Source organism: Pleurodeles waltl, chromosome 8 (assembly GCF_031143425.1).
Source record: "Pleurodeles waltl isolate 20211129_DDA chromosome 8, aPleWal1.hap1.20221129, whole genome shotgun sequence".
Taxonomy (NCBI): domain Eukaryota; kingdom Metazoa; phylum Chordata; class Amphibia; order Caudata; family Salamandridae; genus Pleurodeles; species Pleurodeles waltl.
The window spans coordinates 406833925-406854919 of record NC_090447.1 but is presented as its reverse complement, the minus strand read 5'-3'; positions in this window follow the sequence as shown (position 1 = coordinate 406854919).

Here is a 20995-nt window from a genome sequence, read left to right as displayed (position 1 = left end):
ACAATTATTGCAAATTGGTGAAAAATTCTCTGTCTCTCTCAATGAGCGATCAAAGGAACCATAACCGATTTAATGAGCCATTCGCAGTTTCACTGTACCGGCCGTGTGTACTTACACGTGCATGGCTTAATCTTTGAGACAAGCATATGCTACTGGCAGGATCAACCAATTTGCAATAATTGTATCAAAATATAAATTCAGGCAGAGAATTTGTCATTAATTTGCAACAACTGTATCAAAACATTAAATGTAAATTCAACACATTTTGTTGTAATTTTCGATTATTGTTCAACTTCATTTTTTTAATATATGATCAAATCATGAAGCCATTTGGCAACACTACGGTTGGATAAATGTCTAACATGCTTTACCAAACCCTATTGTCATTTGGATTATGTATTGCATAACATTTGTAAATAATTTTCATTGATGAGAGGGTTGCCACGCATTGTGTTTTCTCTGAAGTGCAAAAGGGTGTGAATGAACAAAAGTATGTGCAGGGTGTTCTATGGGATGGTGAAAAAAGGGTGCCTAATCCATGAAGTGTTAGGGAAATAAGGTGCTCTGGCTTCTGTGTTTTGTGTTGGAAATGCAAATGATTGTGGTCTGTGAAGGGGTGTGTCTCATAGTATCCTTTGCAGGTGTGTCGCCATTATGGCAATGTGTGTCAGCTGTGTTGTTTTCAAATATATCCAATGTGCAGTTGTCTATTCCTTTGCTGACTGCGAATTGCAATGCCGTTGGCTGACCACCATGAGAGGTCCGCCACGGTGACCATGTGTTTGTAATATGCTTGGTGGTTGGCCACGGTGCTGTTGGCGCTGGAGGTGAGACTGCCTATTTCCAGCCCGCCATGCTGCTGGTGGTCTGCTATTATTGCTTGGTGGTCGGCGGTCCTACCTTCATAACTCCTAATAGGGTGGTCTGAAAGACCGGCATGGCGGTCTTTTCAGGACCGCCAACATGGCAGTCTGGCAGTCAGACAACTAAACTCATAATTAGGCCCTAAGAGAAATGAACCTCTCCCACATGCTGAGTTATCCTGCTAGGATTCTTGTGCTTGCCAATGAGAAGCAATTTTTTTTTAGAAACCAGAGGAGGTGTGGGCCTGTTTGGAAATGTGGGATTGGGTCCCTGGGTCAGAGTGGGGAATGTCCGGGCAGACTGTGGCTGCAGACTGTGATGACAGTGGCTTGACCGCCTCAACGGTACTCCCAGAATGGGCACTTGTGGAGACTGGCTCATGCCAAGGGTACTAGTACAACTAGAGGACACACTGAGTCAGAAACAGGAGAGCAACAGAGAGGGAGGGTCAAGTACAGAGAAAAGCCAGTGCAACTGATGGACTGCCCAGGAACACTGAAGATGAACAATGAATGGTGGTATTGTTTGGGGGTCATTAATATGCATATGTATTTTGTTGGCAATGGAAGAGATTAATGAAGACTGGAGTGTAGCTCACTTGAGTATTTAGACAGGGAATGTTAGGGCAGCTGTAGTGTGGTCCCCGGTGGCGTCTTGTCCATGTTGGATTTGAGGCCTGCTGGATGTTACCTTGCTCCTGTTTGAGAGGCTGGATTTTGGCCTAATTTAAGTATTGGTTTTGGGGTCAGAGGAGGCACGGGACTGGACATGTGTCCTTACCGAACAAGATGGGTAAGGTCAATGTTTTGTTGCTATTTAGTGTTTACCCAGGGATTGGTAAGTGTGGGAGATGTAGGAAGTTGGGTCTGTATGCACTATTTCAAAGTAAGGAATAGTATGCACAGAGTCCATGGGTTCCCCTTAGAGGTAAGATAGTGGCAAAAAGAGATAATACTAATGCTCTATTTTGTGGTAGTGTGGTCGAGCAGTAGGCTTATCAAAGGAGTAGTGTTAAGCATTTGTTGTACATACACACAGGCAATAAATGAGGAACACACACTCAGAGACAAATCCAGCCAATAGGTTTTGTTATAGAAAAATATATTTTCTTAGTTTATTTTAAGAACCACAGGTTCAAATTCTACATGTAATATCTCATTTGAAAGGTATTGCAGGTAAGTACTTTAGGAACTTTGAATAATTACAGTAGCATATATACTTTTCACATAAAACACAAATAGCTGTTTTAAAAGTGGGCACTTAGTGCAATTTTCACAGTTCCTGGGGAGGTAAGTTGTTGTTAGTTTTAGCAGGTAAGTAAATCACTTACAAGTCTCAGGTTTGGGTCCAAGGTAGCCCACCGTTGGGGGTTCAGAGCAACCCCAAAGTTACCACACCAGCAGCTCAGGGCCGGTCAGGTGCAGAGGTCAAAGAGGTGCCCAAAATACATAGGCTTCAATGGAGAGAAGGGGGTGCCCCGGTTCCAGTCTGCCAGCAGGTAAGTACCCGCGTCTTCGGAGGGCAGACCAGGGGGGTTTTATAGGGCACCGGGGGGGACACAAGTCAGCACAAAAAGTACACCCTCAGCAGCGCGGGGGCGGCCGGGTGCAGTGTGTAAACAAGCGTCGGGTTCTCTGTAGGTTTCAATGGGAGACCAAGGGGTCTCTTCAGCGGTGCAGGCAGGCAAGGGGGGGGCACCTCGGGGTAGCCACCACCTGGGCAAGGGAGAGGGCCTCCTGGGGGTCACTCCTGCACAGAAGTTCCGTTCCTTCAGGTGCTGGGAGCTGCGGGTGCAGGGTCTTTTCCAGCCGTCGGGACTTTAGGTTCAGGCAGTCGCGGTCAGGGGGAGCCTCGGGATTCCCTCTGCAGGCGTCGCTGTGGGGGCTCAGGGGGGCCAACTTTGGTTACTCACGGTCTCGGAGTCGCCGGAGGGTCCTCCCTGAGGTGTTGTTTCCCCACCAGTCGAGTCGGGGTCGCCGGGTGCAGTGTTGCAAGTCTCACGCTTCTTGCGGGGATTGCAGGGGTCTTTAAATCTGCTCCTCTGTAACAAAGTTGCAGTTCTTTTGGAGCAGTGCGCTGTCCTCAGGAGTTTCTGGTCTTTCTTGAAGCAGGGCAGTCCTCTGAGGATTCAGAGGTCGCTGGTCCTTGGGAAAGCGTCGCTGGAGCAGGTTTCTTTGGAAGGCAGGAGACAGGCCGGTAGGTCTGGGGCCAAAGCAGTTGGTGTCTTCTTTTCTTCCTCTGCAGGGGTCTTTCAGCTAAGCAGTCCTCTTCTTCTTGTAAGTTGCAGGAATCTAAATCTTTAGGTTCAGGGAAGCCCTTAAATACTAAATTTAAGGGCGTGTTTAGGTCTGGGGGGTTAGTAGCCAATGGCTACTAGCCCTGAGGGTGGGTACACCCTCTTTGTGCCTCCTCCCAAGGGAAGGGGGTCACATTCCTATCCCTATTGGAGGAATCCTCCATCTGCAAGATGGAGGATTTCTAAAAGTTAGAGTCACTTCAGCTCAGGACACCTTAGGGGCTGTCCTGACTGGCCAGTGACTCCTCCTTGTTATTCTCATTATCTCCTCCGGTCTTGCCGCCAAAAGTGGGGCCGTGGCCGGAGGGGGCGGGCAACTCCACTAGCTGGAGTGCCCTGCGGTGCTGGAACAAAGGGGGTAAGCCTTTGAGGCTCACCGCCAGGTGTTACAGCTCCTGCCTGGGGGAGGTGATAGCATCTCCACCCAGTGCAGGCTTTGTTACTGGCCTCAGAGTGACAAAGGCACTCTCCCCATGGGGCCAGCAACATGTCTCGGTTGTGGCAGGCTGCTGGAACCAGTCAGCCTACACAGATAGTCGGTTAAGGTTTCAGGGGGCACCTCTAAGGTGCTCTCTGGGGTGTATTTCACAATAAAATGTACACTGGCATCAGTGTGCATTTATTGTGCTGAGAAGTTTGATACCAAACTTCCCAGTTTTCAGTGTAGCCATTATGGTGCTGTGGAGTCCGTGTTTGACAGACTCCCAGACCATATACTCTTATGGCTACCCTGCACTTACAATGTCTAAGGTTTGGCTTAGACACTGTAGGGGCACAGTACTCATGCACTGGTGCCCTCACCTATGGTATAGTGCACCCTGCCTTAGGGCTGTAAGGCCTACTAGAGGGGTGACTTATCTATACTGCATAGGCAGTGTGAGGTTGGCATGGCACCCTGAGGGGAGTGCCATGTCGACTTACTCGTTTTGTTCTCACCAGCACACACAAGCTGGTAAGCAGTGGGTCTGTGCTGAGTGAGGGGTCCCCAGGGTGGCATAAGATATGCTGCAGCCCTTAGAGACCTTCCCTGGCATCAGGGCCCTTGGTACCAGGGGTACCAGTTACAAGGGACTTACCTGGATGCCAGGGTGTGCCAATTGTGGAATCAAAAGTACAGGTTAGGGAAAGAACACTGGTGCTGGGGCCTGGTTAACAGGCCTCAGCACACTTTCAATTCAAAACATAGCATCAGCAAAGGCAAAAAGTCAGGGGGTAACCATGCCAAGGAGGCATTTCCTTACACAACCCCCCCCCAAACGAAAGAGGATGAGACTAACTTTTCCCAAGAGAGTCTTCATTTTCTAACTGGAAGAACCTGGAAAGGCCATCTGCATTGGCATGGGCAGTCCCAGGTCTGTGTTCCACCATAAAGTCCATTCCCTGTAGGGAGATGGACCACCTCAACAGTTTTGGATTTTCACCTTTCATTTGCATCAGCCATCTGAGAGGTCTGTGGTCAGTCTGAACTAGGAAGTGAGTACCAAAGAGGTATGGTCTCAGCTTCTTCAGGGACCAAACCACAGCAAAGGCCTCCCTCTCAATGTCACTCCAACGCTGCTCCCTGGGGAGTAACCTCCTGCTAATGAAAGCAACAGGCTGGTCAAGGCCATCATCATTTGTTTGGGACAAAACCGCCCCTATCCCATGTTCAGAGGCATCTGTTTGCACAATGAATTGCTTGGAGTAATCTGGAGCTTTTAGAACTGGTGCTGTGCACATAGCTTGTTTCAGGGTGTCAAAGGCCTGTTGGCATTCTACAGTCCAGTTTACTTTCTTGGGCATTTTCTTGGAGGTGAGTTCTGTGAGGGCTGTCACAATGGATCCATATCCCTTCACAAACCTATAGTACCCAGTCAAGCCAAGGAATGCCCTGACTTGAGTCTGGGTTTTTGGAGCTGCCCAGTCCAGAATAGTCTGGATCTTAGGCTGGAGTGGCTGAACTTGGCCTCCACCTACAAGGTGTCCCAAATAAACCACAGTTCCCTGCCCTATCTGGCAATTGGATGCCTTGATAGAGAGGCCTGCAGATTGCAGAGCCTTCAAAACCTTCTTCAGGTGGACCAGGTGATCCTGCCAGTTGGAGCTAAAGACAGCAATATCGTCAAGATAAGCTGCACTGAAGGACTCCAAGCCAGCAAGGACTTGATTCACCTACCTTTGGAAGGTGGCAGGGGCATTCTTTAAACCAAAGGGCATAACAGTGAACTGATAATGCCCATCAGGTTTGGAGAATGCTGTCTTTTCTTTTGCTCCAGGGGCCATTTTGATTTGCCAGTACCCTGCTGTTAAGTCAAAGGTACTTAAGAATTTGGCAGCCCCTAATTTATCAATCAGCTCATCAGCTCTAGGAATGGGATGGGCATCTGTCTTGGTGACAGAGTTAAGTCCTCTGTAGTCCACACAAAACCTCATCTCTCTCTTCCCATCTTTGGTGTGAGGTTTGGGGTTTGGGCTAGCCCAAGGGCTGTCAGAGTGCTCAATTGCTCCCAATTCCAGCATCTTGTGGACTTCCACCTTGATGCTTTCCTTAACTTGATCAGACTGTCTGAATATTTTGTTTTTGACAGGCATGCTGTCTCCTGTGTCCACATCATGGGTACACAGGTGTGTCTGACCAGGGGTTAGGGAAAAGAGCTCAGCAAACTGTTGCAGGACTTTCCTACAGTCAGATTGCTGTTGGCCAGAGAGGGAGTCTGAATAGATCACTCCATCTACTGAGCCATCATTAGGGTTTGATGACAGAAGATCAGGGAGAGTTTCACTCTCAGCTTCCTCATCCTCATCTGTTACCATTAACAGATTTACATCAGCCCTGTCATGGAAGAGCTTAAGGCGGTTCACATGGATCACCCTCTTGGGGCTCCTGCTTGTGCCCAGGTCTACCAGGTAGGTGACCTGACTCTTCCTCTCTAGCACTGGGTAAGGGCCACTCCATTTGTCCTGAAGTGCCCTGGGAGCCACAGGCTACAAAACCCAGACTTTCTGCCCTGGTTGAAATTCAACCAGTGCAGCCTTTTGGTCATACCAAAACTTCTGGAGCTGTTGGCTGGCCTCAAGGTTTTTACTTGCCTTTTCCATGTACTCTGCCATCCTTGAGCGAAGGCCAAGTACATAGTCCACTATGTCTTGTTTAGGCTTATGAAGAGGTCTCTCCCAGCCTTCTTTAACAAGAGCAAGTGGTCCCCTTACAGGGTGGCCAAACAGAAGTTCAAAGGGTGAGAATCCTACTCCCTTCTGAGGCACCTCTCTGTAAGCGAAAAGCAGACATGGCAAGAGGACATCCCATCTCCTTTTGAGTTTTTCTGGGAGCCCCATGATCATGCCCTTTAATGTCTTGTTGAATCTCTCAACAAGGCCATTAGTTTGTGGATGATAGGGTGTAGTGAATTTATAAGTCACTCCACACTCATCCACATGTGTTTCAGGTATGCTGACATGAAGTTGGTACCTCTGTCAGACACCACCTCCTTAGGGAAGCCCACTCTGGTAAAGATACCAATGAGGGCCTTGGCTACTGCAGGGGCAGTAGTCGACCTAAGGGGAATAGCTTCAGGATACCTAGTAGCATGATCCACTACTAATAGGATGTACATATTTCCTGAGGCTGTGGGAGGTTCAAGTGGACCCACTATGTCCACACCCACTCTTTCAAAGGGGACCCCCACCACTGGAAGTGGAATGAGGGGGGCCTTTGGATGTCCACCTGTCTTACCACTGGCTTGACAGGTGGTACAGGAGATGCAAAACTCCTTAACCTTCTGGGACATGTTGGGCCAGTAGAAGTGGTTGACTAACCTCTCCCACGTCTTGGTTTGTCCCAAATGCCCAGCAAGGGGAATATCATGGGCCAAGGTCAGAATAAACTCTCTGAAAGCCTGAGGCACTACAACTCTCCTAGTGGCACCAGGTTTGGGATCTCTTGCCTCAGTGTACAGGAGTCCATCTTCCCAATAGACCCTATGTGTTCCATTTTTCTTGCCTTTGGACTCTTCAGCAGCTTGCTGCCTAAGGCCTTCAAGAGAGGGACAGGTTTCTTGCCCCTTACACAACTCTTCCCTTGAGGGTCCCCCTGGGCCTAAGAGCTCAAGCTGGTAAGGTTCCAGCTCCATAGGCTCAGTTCCTTCAGAAGGCAGAACTTCTTCCTGAGAAGAGAGGCTCTCTTTTTCTTGTTGTGTTGCAGCTGGTTTCCCAGCTGACTTTCCTTTTCTCTTGGTAGGCTGGGCCTTTCTTCCAGACTCCAGCTCTACTTTTTCACTCTGTGCCTTGCACTGTGCCATTGTCTTGACCCACACCAGTTCAGGGATACCCAGCATGGCTGCATGGGTTTTCAGTTCTACCTCAGCCCATGCTGAGGACTCCAGGTAATTTCCAAGCAAACAGTCTACTGGGATATTTGAGGAGACCACCACCTGTTTCAGGCCATTGACCCCTCCCCACTCTAAAGTTACCATTGCCATGGGATGTACTTTAGTTTGATTGTCAGCATTGGTGACTGGATAGGTTTGTCCAGTCAGGTATTGGCCAGGGGAAACCAGTTTCTCTGTCACCATAGTGACACTGGCACCTGTATCCCTCAGGCCCTCTACACTTGTCCCATTAATTAAGAGCTGCTGCCTGTATTTTTGCATGTTAGGGGGCCAGGCAGCCAGTGTGGCTAAATCCACCCCACCCTCAGAGACTAATGTAGCTTCAGTGTGACACCTGATTTGCTCTGGGCACACTGTTGATCCCACTTGGAGACTGGCCATTCCAGTTTTAGCTGGAGTGGAGTTAGAAGTGCTATTTTTCTGGGGACAGGCCTTGTCTCCAGTTTGGTGTCCAGACTGACTACAGCTACGACACCAGGCCTTTTTGGGATCAAAGTTTTTACCCTTGTACCCAGAATTGTTTTGTGAAGAGGCTCTGGGCCTACCCTCCTGTGCAGGTTTTTGGGGGCCTGTAGAAGACTCTTTACTATTTTTGTTTTTGGCTGTCTCACCACCCTTCCCCTGGGGAGGTTTTGTGACCCCTTTCTTTTGGTCACCCCCTGTGGAAGTTTTGGACACCCTAGTCTTGACCCAATGGTCCGCCTTCTTTCCCAATTCTTGGGGAGAAATTGGTCCTAGGTCTACCAGATGCTGATGCAGTTTATCATTGAAACAATTACTTAATAGGTGTTCTTTCACAAATAAATTGTACAGACCATCATAATTACTTACACCACTGCCTTGAATCCAACCATCTAGTGTTTTTACTGAGTAATCTACAAAGTCAACCCAGGTCTGGCTCGAGGATTTTTGAGCCCCCCTGAATCTAATCCTATACTCCTCAGTGGAGAATCCAAAGCCCTCAATCAGGGTACCCTTCATGAGGTCATAAGATTCTGCATCTTTTCCAGAGAGTGTGAGGAGTCTATCCCTACACTTTCCTGTGAACATTTCCCAAAGGAGAGCACCCCAGTGAGATTTGTTCACTTTTCTGGTTACACAAGCCCTCTCAAAAGCTGTGAACCATTTGGTGATGTCATCACCATCTTCATATTTAGTTACAATCCCTTTAGGGATTTTCAACATGTCAGGAGAATCTCTGACCCTATTTATGTTGCTGCCACCATTGATGGGTCCTAGGCCCATCTCTTGTCTTTCCCTTTCTATGGCTAGGATCTGTCTTTCCAAAGCCAATCTTTTGTCCATCCTGGATAACTGGATGTCCTCTTCACTGGAGTTATCCTCAGTGATTTCAGAGAGGTTGGTCCCTCCTGTGAGGGAGCCAGCATCTCTGACTATTATGCTTGGAGTCAGGGCTTGAGAGGCCCTGTCTTCCCTAGATAGGACTGGTAGGGGGAATCACCCTCCAAGTCACTATCATCATCCTCTGTGTTGCCATCCTCAAAGGGGTTGGCCTTTTCAAACCCTGCCAAAAGCTCCTGGAGCTGTAGTTTGGAAGGTCTGCGGCCCATTACTATTTTCTTTATTTTACAGAGTGACCTTAGCTCCCTCATCTTAAGATGGAGGTAAGGTGTGGTGTCGAGTTCCACCACATTCATCTCTGCACTAGACATTATGCTTCTAAAAGTTGGAATACTTTTTAAGAATCTAAAACTAGTTCTAGAATCTAATTCAAACTTTTACCAAACTTTTAAACTCTAAAAGCAATGCTAACAGGGACTAACACAAGGCCCTAGCAGGACTTTTAAGAATTTAGAAAAATTGTTCAAATTGCAAAAACAATTTCTAATGACAATTTTTGGAATTTGTTGTGTGATCAGGTATTGGCTGAGTAGTCCAGCAAATGCAAAGTCTTGTACCCCACTGCTGATCCACCAATGTAGGAAGTTGGCTCTGTATGCACTATTTCAAAGTAAGGAATAGTATGCACAGAGTCCAAGGGTTCCCCTTAGAGGTAAGATAGTGGCAAAAAGAGATAATACTAATGCTCTATTTTGTGGTAGTGTGGTCGAGCAGTAGGCTTATCAAAGGAGTAGTGTTAAGCATTTGTTGTACATACACACAGGCAATAAATGAGGAACACACACTCAGAGACAAATCCAGCCAATAGGTTTTGTTATAGAAACATATATTTTCTTAGTTTATTTTAAGAACCACAGGTTCAAATTCTACATGTAATATCTCATTTGAAAGGTATTGCAGGTAAGTACTTTAGGAACTTTGAATAATTACAGTAGCATATATACTTTTCACATAAAACACAAATAGCTGTTTTAAAAGTGGGCACTTAGTGCAATTTTCACAGTTCCTGGGGGAGGTAAGTTATTGTTAGTTTTAGCAGGTAAGTAAATCACTTACAAGTCTCAGGTTTGGGTCCAAGGTAGCCCACCGTTGGGGGTTCAGAGCAACCCCAAAGTTACCACACCAGCAGCTCAGGGCCGGTCAGGTGCAGAGGTCAAAGAGGTGCCCAAAACACATAGGCTTCAATGGAGAGAAGGGGGTGCCCCAGTTCCAGTCTGCCAGCAGGTAAGTACCCGCGTCTTCGGAGGGCAGACCATGGGGGTTTTGTAGGGCACCGGGGGGGACACAAGTCAGCACAAAAAGTACACCCTCAGCAGCGCGGGGGCGGCCGGGTGCAGTGTGTAAACAAGCGTCGGGTTCTCTGTAGGTTTCAATGGGAGACCAAGGGGTCTCTTCAGCGGTGCAGGCAGGCAAGGGGGGGGCACCTCGGGGTAGCCACCACCTGGGCAAGGGAGAGGGCCCCCTGAGGGTCACTCCTGCACAGAAGTTCCGTTCCTTCAGGTGCTGGGGGCTGCGGGTGCAGGGTCTTTTCCAGCCGTCGGGACTTTAGGTTCAGGCAGAAGCGGTCAGGTGGAGCCTCAGAATTCCCTCTGCAGGCGTCGCTGTGGGGGCTCAGGGGGGACAACTTTGGTTACTCACGGTCTCGGAGTCGCCGGAGGGTCCTCCCTGAGGTGTTGTTTCCCCACCAGTCGAGTCGGGGTCGCCGGGTGCAGTGTTGCAAGTCTCACGCTTCTTGCGGGGATTGCAGGGGTCTTTAAATCTGCTCCTCTGTAACAAAGTTGCAGTTCTTTTGGAGCAGTGCCGCTGTCCTCGGGAGTTTCTGGTCTTTCTTGAAGCAGGGCAGTCCTCTGAGGATTCAGAGGTCGCTGGTCCTTGGGAAAGCGTCGCTGGAGCAGGTTTCTTTGGAAGGCAGGAGACAGGCCGTTAGGTCTGGGGCCAAAGCAGTTGGTGTCTTCTTTTCTTCCTCTGCAGGGGTCTTTCAGCTCAGCAGTCCTCTTCTTCTTCTAAGTTGCAGGAATCTAAATTTTTTGGTTCAGGGAAGCCCTTAAATACTAAATTTAAGGGCTTGTTTAGGTCTGGGGGGTTAGTAGCCAATGGCTACTAGCCCTGAGGGTGGGTACACCCTCTTTGTGCCTCCTCCCAAGGGAAGGGGGTCACATTCCTATCCCTATTGGAGGAATCCTCCATCTGCAAGATGGAGGATTTCTAAAAGTTAGAGTCACTTCAGCTCAGGACACTTTAGGGGCTGTCCTGACTGGCCAGTGACTCCTCCTTGTTATTCTCATTATCTCCTCCGGTCTTGCCGCCAAAAGTGGGGCCGTGGCCAGAGGGGGCGGGCAACTCCACTAACTGGAGTGCCCTGCGGTGCTGGAACAAAGGGGGTAAGCCTTTGAGGCTCACCGCCAGGTGTTACACCTCCTGCCTGGGGGAGGTGATAGCATCTCCACCCAGTGCAGGCTTTGTTACTGGCCTCAGAGTGACAAAGGCACTCTCCCCATGGGGCGAGCAACATGTCTCGGTTGTGGCAGGCTGCTGGAACCAGTCAGCCTACACAGATAGTCGGTTAAGGTTTCAGGGGGCACCTCTAAGGTGCCCTCTGGGGTGTATTTCACAATAAAATGTACACTAGCATCAGTGTGCATTTATTGTGCTGAGAAGTTTGATACCAAACTTCCCAGTTTTCAGTGTAGCCATTATGGTGCTGTGGAGTCCGTGTTTGACAGACTCCCAGACCATATACTCTTATGGCTACCCTGCACTTACAATGTCTAAGGTTTGGCTTAGACACTGTAGGGGCACAGTACTCATGCACTGGTGCCCTCACCTATGGTATAGTGCACCCTGCCTTAGGGCTGTAAGGCCTACTAGAGGGGTGACTTATCTATACTGCATAGGCAGTGTGAGGTTGGCATGGCACCCTGAGGGAGTGCCATGTCGACTTACTCGTTTTGTTCTCACCAGCACACACAAGCTGGTAAGCAGTGGGTCTGTGCTGAGTGAGGGGTCCCCAGGGTGGCATAAGATATGCTGCAGCCCTTAGAGACCTTCCCTGGCATCAGGGCCCTTGGTACCAGGGGTACCAGTTGCAAGGGACTTACCTGGATGCCAGGGTGTGCCAATTGTGGAATCAAAAGAACAGGTTAGGGAAAGAACACTGGTGCTGGGGCCTGATTAGCAGGCCTCAGCACACTTTCAATTCAAAACATAGCATCAGCAAAGGCAAAAAGTCAGGGGGTAACCATGCCAAGGAGGCATTTCCTTAGAGCATTGTTGTTACAGTTTTGATGTAATGTGCTTCGCTGATCATGGGTTGATCATAGAGCTATGGGTTGGGGGTTGGCATGAGAAAGGGCAGCTACAAGTCAACAGGTGCGGGGAAGAGAGAGGTGGTAGCAATGGAGGGGCCCACTCTGAGGCACAAAGCTCGCTAACATATGAAGCACACTTATAAGGTAGTCACTTGGAATGTCAGTAGGGTTAGGTAGGTATGTAAAGAAACAGAGGGCCTGATTCTAACTTTGGAGGACGGTGTTAAACCGTCCCAAAAGTGGCGGATATACCACCTACCGTATTACGAGTTCCATAGGATATAATGGACTCGTAATACGGTAGGTGGTATATCCGCCACTTTTGGGACGGTTTAACACCGTCCTCCAAAGTTAGAATCAGGCCCAGAGTGTTGTCCTATCTGCGAAGACAGGGGATACACATAGCATTCCTCCAGGAAACACATTTGATAGGTAAAGAGGATAGTAAATTGAGGAAACAATGGAGGGGCCAATAGGGTGCTGTGGGTTGGGGATTTTAATTGTGTGCTGGACGGAGGCCTGGAAAGGCAGTTCCTGAAACATTTGATGAAGCGAGCCATGGTTGAGTCATTACAACAGGTGAAGCAGAATGTAGGCTGTATGGAACTCTGGAAGGAAATGTTCCAGCTCGGGAATACTCGTGCCACTCACTGACGCATGCACCTACAATAGATTGGACAGAGCGGTGGAGACTGGAGCTAGTGCTCTTATCGTCCAAACATATGGGACAATATTTATTGGGTCACTTGGCACTGCTACTGGAGTTAGAGGGGCGGGGTCAACAAGAAGTTCTATCAACTGGAGGCTTCCCCCAATGCTCTTAAGGATCAGAGGTGCAGGGAGTCACTGGGGGAAAGGCTGATAAAATATCTTAGTGGGAATATCTTAATGGGAATTGGGGTACTGCGACTAGTCAAACCCATGATTGGGAAGCGATGAAAGCTGTAATATTAGGGGAATGCATACGGAAAATTTATAGTATTAGACAGTGGCTGTCCAGGGATTTGTTAACTTTCCTGCAGAGACATGAGGCAATGTACCCCGCATGCTTGGGGAGACATGGGACTGGCTGGACTGGTTCACAAGTAAATCGTCTTAGAAAGGGTGACACATCCAGTAGGTAATTGGCTTGGCTCTTAAAGCAGGAAGAGAACATACTCCCTATTATGGCACTGAAAAGGTTGGATGGGACACTAGTATTGATGCAGGCATTAATGGTGGATTCAAGGGGTTAATGTGGTGCTGTGGACACACCTGGAGGGGCTGCATAGAGAGGGACAATACCTGGGGGTGATACGGTGATCACCTATGCAAAAAGGTGAACCTTACAGTGGTCCCACAGGTACACCGTGAGCAGTTAGAAGCAAAGCTGACGTTGGAGGAGCTACGAGTGGCGCAGGGGAAGATCTCGGGGGGAGTCACCTGGGAGCGATAGCTTCACAGTGGAGTTTTGCTGGGTTTTTGCAGTGCAAATGATGGAACCCTTGTTGGAGATCAACAGGGAGGCAATGCAGGAGGGAGCGCTGCCACCTACGCTCAGAGAGGGAGTGGTTTGTATGGTACCAAAGCCAGGAGAGAGTTCTACAAGCCTGGCAGCATACAGGACCCTAACTATGCTGAATGCAGGTACAAAGAAGCTGTGCAAAGTGCTTGTGGGGCAGCTGCATGGCATGGTGGAAACTCTGGTGCCTGAGGATTGGTATTGCTTCATTGTGGGCCAGAGCACAGACATGAGCTAGCATAGATTGGCCCATGTGCTGGGTACCATTGAGAATAGCCAAGATTAGTTATTGCTGGTGTCATTGGACATCCCAAAGTGTTTGATACTCTTGGTTGGAAATACCTGCTGCAGGTGTTGGGACGCATGGTATTTGGTCCAGGATTCTGTGGCTGCTCCTTTACAGTGCATCCAGATCCCGGGTTCGCAGCCGTGAGCTGGTGTCAGTGGCTGGGATGGTGGAAGAAGGAACAAGACAAGGATGTCTCCTCTCCCTCCTACTGTTTGAACTGACTATTGAACTGTTGTGGGTGAGACTCCGAAGTGACCTTTGATATTTTGGTATGCATACTGGTGACAGCATGCATTTGATATTGCTCCATGTGAATGAATTGCTATTTTATTTGAGGAGGTTGGGGAAGTCGGTGCCACTGTTGTTGGACAAATTAGATGAATTCTATTAACTTTGGTCTCAAGGTTAATGAAAATAAGATACTTCTGTTTCTGCTGGGGGCATTATGTACATGCCAGCACCTAAACTGCCCTCACTGAGGATAAAATGGGGACAGAGTCCTTCCAGTATCTGGGGATTATGGGAATGCATGGTGCGGAGAGGCAGAGGTGGCACAATACTGACAGGGTGTTGGAGAGATTGATGAAATCGATTTCCTTCTGGAACATGTTACTGCTAGTGGTGGTGGGTCGGATCTCTGTCGCAAAGATGATTTTTTCCCCCAGTGCCTGTATATTGTACAGAATTTTCTTCCTGGGATTGCCTGTAGCACATTCATGGCATTGGATGGCTTGTTGATCTCACTTGTGTTGCCAGGGAAGAGGAGCAGGGAGGCGCTGGCAACACAAGTTGGACTACGAGGAGGGGGCCATGGGCTTCCCTAAACTCGAGCAGTATTATTCTGCTTCTCCATTAGCAGCATGTCACATGGTGGGTGACAGAGGAGGACATCTCGGAGAGGAGGCTACTGAGAGGAATGTGTGGGCCTGCGTCCTTGTTGAAGCTGTTGATGAGGAGGGCAAGAGTACCGGGGCATTTCCCTTACATGGTGCTGCAGACAGCATCGATCTGGAAGAAGGTGATTGGCAGGGTCCTGAAGAGACTGCTGTTTGCAAATGAGTTGAATATATGGTTGCTGGTGCCCCTTTGTACGTAGCTTGCTGGAAGGACGAGGCTGTGAGACATTGGGGGACTTATAACCAGAGGAGTGGTTAATCACTTTTGAGGATGAACGTGCTGAGTTTGCGGTAGGGGCGGGACAATTTTTCAATATGCTAAAAAAGCCAGTACAGCCTGGGAGATCTGGATGTGGTTTCTACCAGCCCCTAACAGTCAGAAATGCGGCATCTGTTGCTGATAGCGGGTAACTCATGGCATCTGGTGTCTGTGTTTTATAGGGCAAGAAGGACAGGGCTAAGGGGGGGCTACATGGTTCGGCAGGCTTGGGTGTATGACTTGGAGCCTGTCAAGGAAAAAGTATGGGCAGAGACATTTGCGCTCATTTAGTGTATGTCATGCAATGCCAGGTTTAAATTAATTCACTTTAGCTATATACACCGCACCCACTTGACACCAATTAAGCTGAGTATACTGTATGTGAATAGGTCAGCAGATTGCCCAATATGCGGGGTCGTGGGCGCCTTCTTTTTGCACAAGTCCTGGGTATGTCCCATGATGCACACCTATTGGGCAAGGGAGACAGCAAAACTGGGCAGGGGGACTGGCATTGTGTTGGAAGAGACACCTGGACAGAGTCTCTTGGGTATGGTTGAGAAACCATGCAGGGTGGGTGATACTTTGTCAGCAGATGGCATTGGTTGTTGTCAAGCAGCGAGTGGCAATGGAATGTTTGGGGCAGCAGACACCTTGATGTCCCTAGGGAGTAGGGATATGGTGTAAGGAGTCCTGCGGAGGAGATGAACATTCGATTAACGAGGACAAATGGCAGGGTAGGAGAAGATTTGGAGAGAATTTCATGAGGTGGAGGAGGATGCTCAGGGTCCGAATGGGAAGGGCAGGCAATGGTGGTGAGCACACAGAATGCACACTTGGTTGGTAATTTGTGTTTAAAATTGTAACTTTTTACTCACAAATTCTGTTGGAGGGGTCTCTACCCACTCATCTCAGGTAGTGGTGAATCTTAAGTTTAGATCTATATGCAAATGTCTACTCGAAATTGTTGAACACCAGAAAGTGGAGCTATTTACTTAGATATATTAGTAGATCTAAATGTGAGTAGATGGAACCTGAAAACCTGCCATTTTGAGTTGGGTCCATAACGTTCAGTACAGCACTGTTTCTTGTCTGAGAGAGGCACTTAGAGGTCTAATGGCATGAACAAAGAATAAACCCAAAACCGAAGGACAGCTTTGAAACATAACAGAGATAGACAGAATAAAAGCCTCACTCATACTTTCAGTGCAAGAAATATGCGCATCTAAGATTTTTTTCTGTACAGTGAAACTTTGTATAACTCTCTATAAACTATCTAACCGGGATAGCTGTTTAGTAAAATAACGTTCATTTGTTTTCATGGAATATAAATGGAAATGCCGAGCACAATGTCGAATATGTTCAACTAAAAGTGTATAACTTTAGTTCTCAAGAAACCTCTGTGTTTTGTTACGTCCCTGTCTATTAACGCGAAATAAAGTGTAACATGGAGCTAAATAATAATGCCACAGCATGTGTAGTATTATTTCCTTTCCATGCCAAATGTTTTTTTTTCACACAGTATCACAGTACCATTCTTTGCTGATTTACTTCACTGGTTAGTGTGAGAATGAGTTCATTTTAAGAATTACAAGGAATGTTATTTCGCAGCTATCAATGGAAAATGTAAACATGGGTGGTGAACGTTGCTGTGTTATTGTGCCATTTGATGGTACATTTATCAAATAAGCATTGGAACTTTGCATGTCCGCCAACAACAGTGTGCTGTGATTCCAAGGTAATTTCGCACAACAAAAGACATTTGGGAGGAGGGCACGTTGCAAAATACTTTGTCATGTGGCATATCTATTTCCTACTGCACCTTAGCTATCCCTTGAACAATTCTCAGAACATTGCAACTACATCACACAGTCAAGTACATCTTTAAGAAAAACCTTGTTTTGCGGACAACACCATTTTTGAAGTGGCACTACTTTTAGAATATTGGAGTACTCTAAGCTTTTCCTTGGACATATTGGGCCCTATTCGGAAAGGTAAATGTTCACATGTATATTTATTTATGTGAAAATCTACTCCTATGCTAAGGTGTAGACTTTTCATTATTCACCACTTCTGAGTGTCTATTTAAATCTAACTGTACACTGACATGTCCCCACCCCCTCAATTTAGGGGGTTTATAAATCAAATAAAATATTTCAAAGTGTAAGGGTACTACACATAAGAGGACATATCCACTACCATATTGAACATATTCGAATGTAAAATATAAAAATAATAAAAATATATGTTTACCTCACCAATATTAAAATGTTGAAGTGCATTGAATCTTCATGACATTTTATTTTAAATTGCTATTGCTATTTAGTAGATTTAAGTAAAAGTAGTGTTTAGTTAATGTAAACGAATTTGTCATTTGAATAAAAGTTTAAAATTGTTTTTTAAATATGCTAACTAATATTTTTTAAATAATAAAATGTTCAATCATTTATTTTGTATTTTAATGACAACAAATAAATGTAATTTGATGGTCGAAATAATTGAATTATCTTAACATTATTTTCTATGGTGTGTAATAATAAGTCCCTGTCTCAATTATAAATTTACTGCTGTTTTTGTGACCTTTATGGCTGTATCACTTTAGAAGTGTAGGTTATGAAAACAGTGTGACCTTTTGTGCGTGGGTGTTTGCCTTTCTGTAACCCCCTCCCTAACCCTCTCCAAACCCATTCTTAATTTTCCCTAAACCCCTCCCATTTAGTGGTAAGCATTCCCCACTTCCGAGGCATTCCCCTAGTGACTCACTCATTTACTACAAAAAGTATACCTACGTGTGCGGAGGGTTCTGCTATGTTGGCAGAGATCTTGGCACAGAAAACATAGAAATGGTAGAGGTAGAGGTAGGTGCATGGTGGTTTGTAAATATAATTTTGAAGTACATGAAGTACTACTACTACTGAAGTACTACTTCATATGCTTGAAAATGCACCATCAATTACGAGTTGCTAGACTGAAAGAGGGAAAAAGAGTGCCTGTGTTTATTTTAGATCATACGTTCCAGATGTTCATAGATTTTGAAGTAAGGCAGGCTGGCGCACTCAATTCATGAACTCCATGATAAATGGAGATTTTAAGGAAAGTGTCTGTAATCATTTCACTTGTCACGAGACTGGCCTCTCATCTGATGTTGCAGCTGGATGACAGATACCTGACAGCACATGAGCTCTCAGAGTGTACAGCAGATTCTCCTCTGTGTATCTCTAGTCACTCCTGTCTTCGCTGCTGCATTTATTTCAAATTGAAGATCCATGGAAAATATGCTGAAAAAAAGCACATTGAAGGATCTAGAGGCGAGCGTTTCATGCATTCACTTGTCTCTCATTTGCCATTAAGTCAGCCACAAGAAGCCCTAAACAACTAACACAGACTTTCATCCTGGCCCGCGAGAGCAAAATACGTCTTGATCATGAGAAGTACAACCGGGGTCATGGAGTATTGTGCCAGCTAAGCTGGGTGATACTATATGGCTGGAGCTGTGCAGACGATGGGCTGCAGTGGGAAAATAAGGGCACCGGACACTTCTGGGACCTGAGGCCAAATGGATCCATTATGCGTTTATTAACCTCAATGTCCCTTTTATTGGTGTAGTCAATTACTTTTATTAGTGCATTCAATCAGACAGCACAGCCAGCTGGGAAGTTCGCCTGCATGTCTCCTACTTCAAATGTAACAAATAAAGCAAATATTTATAGTTAACTTGGAAATCATCAGCAACCATCAGTGAACAGCATAAGAGCTGAAATAAGTAAATGAACCCAGAAACAGTATGAGTCAAGTTTACGGCTGTCCCATTAAAAACAAATGAAATAAACAAAGATGCTAATTTTAGGGTCAGGCTCCAATTGGAGTCTTGATAAAAATATGAAAAATACAACCTGATGCAGTTAAAATACAAAAAAGATTGCAATGTAAGACATGCATAAGGAAGAGTTTAATGTGATAAAAAGATGACGCTTTAGCATACTTTTAGTTGTAAAATAGTTTTTGATGAAAAGAAGTGCAAGCACTCTATGGAAGGAGAATGATACACCTGACAGACAGAAGTGTGAGAGAAATTACTCATCTAAGTTGATCTAAGATGTGATTGAAAACGTATAGAAAAAGAGCTGAAAGAGGCACACATTAATATGTCAGTTTTTAAAGGGTGCTGACCCAAACTCCTCTGAATGAATTTTGAAAACTTTAAGAATTTAAAAAATATCTATTGTTACTGTTAAACCTGGCATCCTTGGCGTGGTCTCCCCTGTATTATTTTTGTTACTCTGGGCACATTAGCACTGCTGACCAGTGCTGAAGTGCAAGTGCTCCTGTGTAAATTGTATTGGGGATGGGTTTATCCCTGTTTGGCAACTTTGATTTACTAGTAAGTCCTAGTAAAGTGCCTTAGAGGTGCTTAGGGTCTGTAAATCAAATGCTACTAGTGGGCCTGCAGCACTGATTGTGCCACCCACATGAGTAGCCCTGTAAACATGTCTCAGACCTGCCACTGCAATGTCCGCCTGTGCAGTCTTCCACTGCCAATTCGACCTGGTAAATGAACTCACAGTGAAATACTGCTAAAGTTGTTTTTCCCTGTAGCAAGGCCTATCTCTCTCATAAGTTAACATGGGGGCTGCCTTTAAATATCCCTAAAGTTCAGTTTGCGTTTGAGAACAGATAGAAATATGGAGTTTGGGGTCGGTGTACTTACATTTTAACAATACATCTCTTTGTGAAGTTGTTTTTTAGATTGTTAGTTTGAAAATGCCACTTTTAGAAAGTAGGCATTTTCTTGCTTTAACCATTCTGTGACTCTGCCTGTTTGTGGATTCCCTATCTGGGTCAGATTGACAGTTGGGCTGTTTGTGAATCTCCTCTAGACAGTGACACAAAGGGAGCTGTGGTGTAGCCTGCATATCCTGATGAGCCACCTGGGCTGGAGTGGAGGGAGGAGTGGTCACTCACACCTGAATGGGGTGTGTCTGCCCTCACACAATGCAGTCTCCAAACCCCTGGTGTGTGTCTGGGGCCTGGCCTGGGCAAGGCAGGATCCTGTAAACAACAGAGACTTTCCTTTGAAGTTTGCCTACTTCAAAGCCATAAAGAGGTATAAGTATTGGACCCAAAACCCCAGACTTTAGATTTCTTTAAGATCACTTCTGGAAGCAAGAGGAAACTCTGCCAAGAAGAAGAGCTGAGGAGAAGTGCTGCCCCTGCCTGTAACTGTGCTTCATTGGGCTAGCCTGAAATTGCTGCTTCTGCCTGTGAAAGGGAACAAAGACTGGACTTTGTTGTGCATTCCTGCTTGAGAAGAATCTCCAAGGGCATTAACTGAGCTTGCGTCTTGTTTTGAAGTCTCAGGGCCATCAAAGACTTCCTCTGCCAGCACCTGGACTCTCTGCTGAGACTCCTGTCCTGCCACATGGTGCCCTAGCCAGTCCCTGGGACCTTGAAAGGTGAAGTTGGGAGAACAAGAGCTGAAATCCACGCACAGAACACCATGCAGGGACATTTTGATGCACCATCTGCAATGCGGCTGTTAAATGACCCGCCACCCACTTTGTAGGTGAAATCGATGCTCCATCTGCATTGCGGCTGGGAAAATGACACAACACCTGATTGCGGCTGCTGATAATGATGCAAACCCCATGCAGTGCGGTTTCCTAACACTGTGCGACCGGATTTCTCATGCATCATCTCTAGGCGTCAAAGTCATAGTAAACTATCGTGGATCCGAGGTGTTCTATCCAGAAATGACAGATTGCTCTCTTGAAGGAGAGAAAAACGACTCATTGCCAAACCAACTGGAGAAGAAACAATGCACGGCCTCGCTTGCGAGTAAGGAAATGACGCATCGCT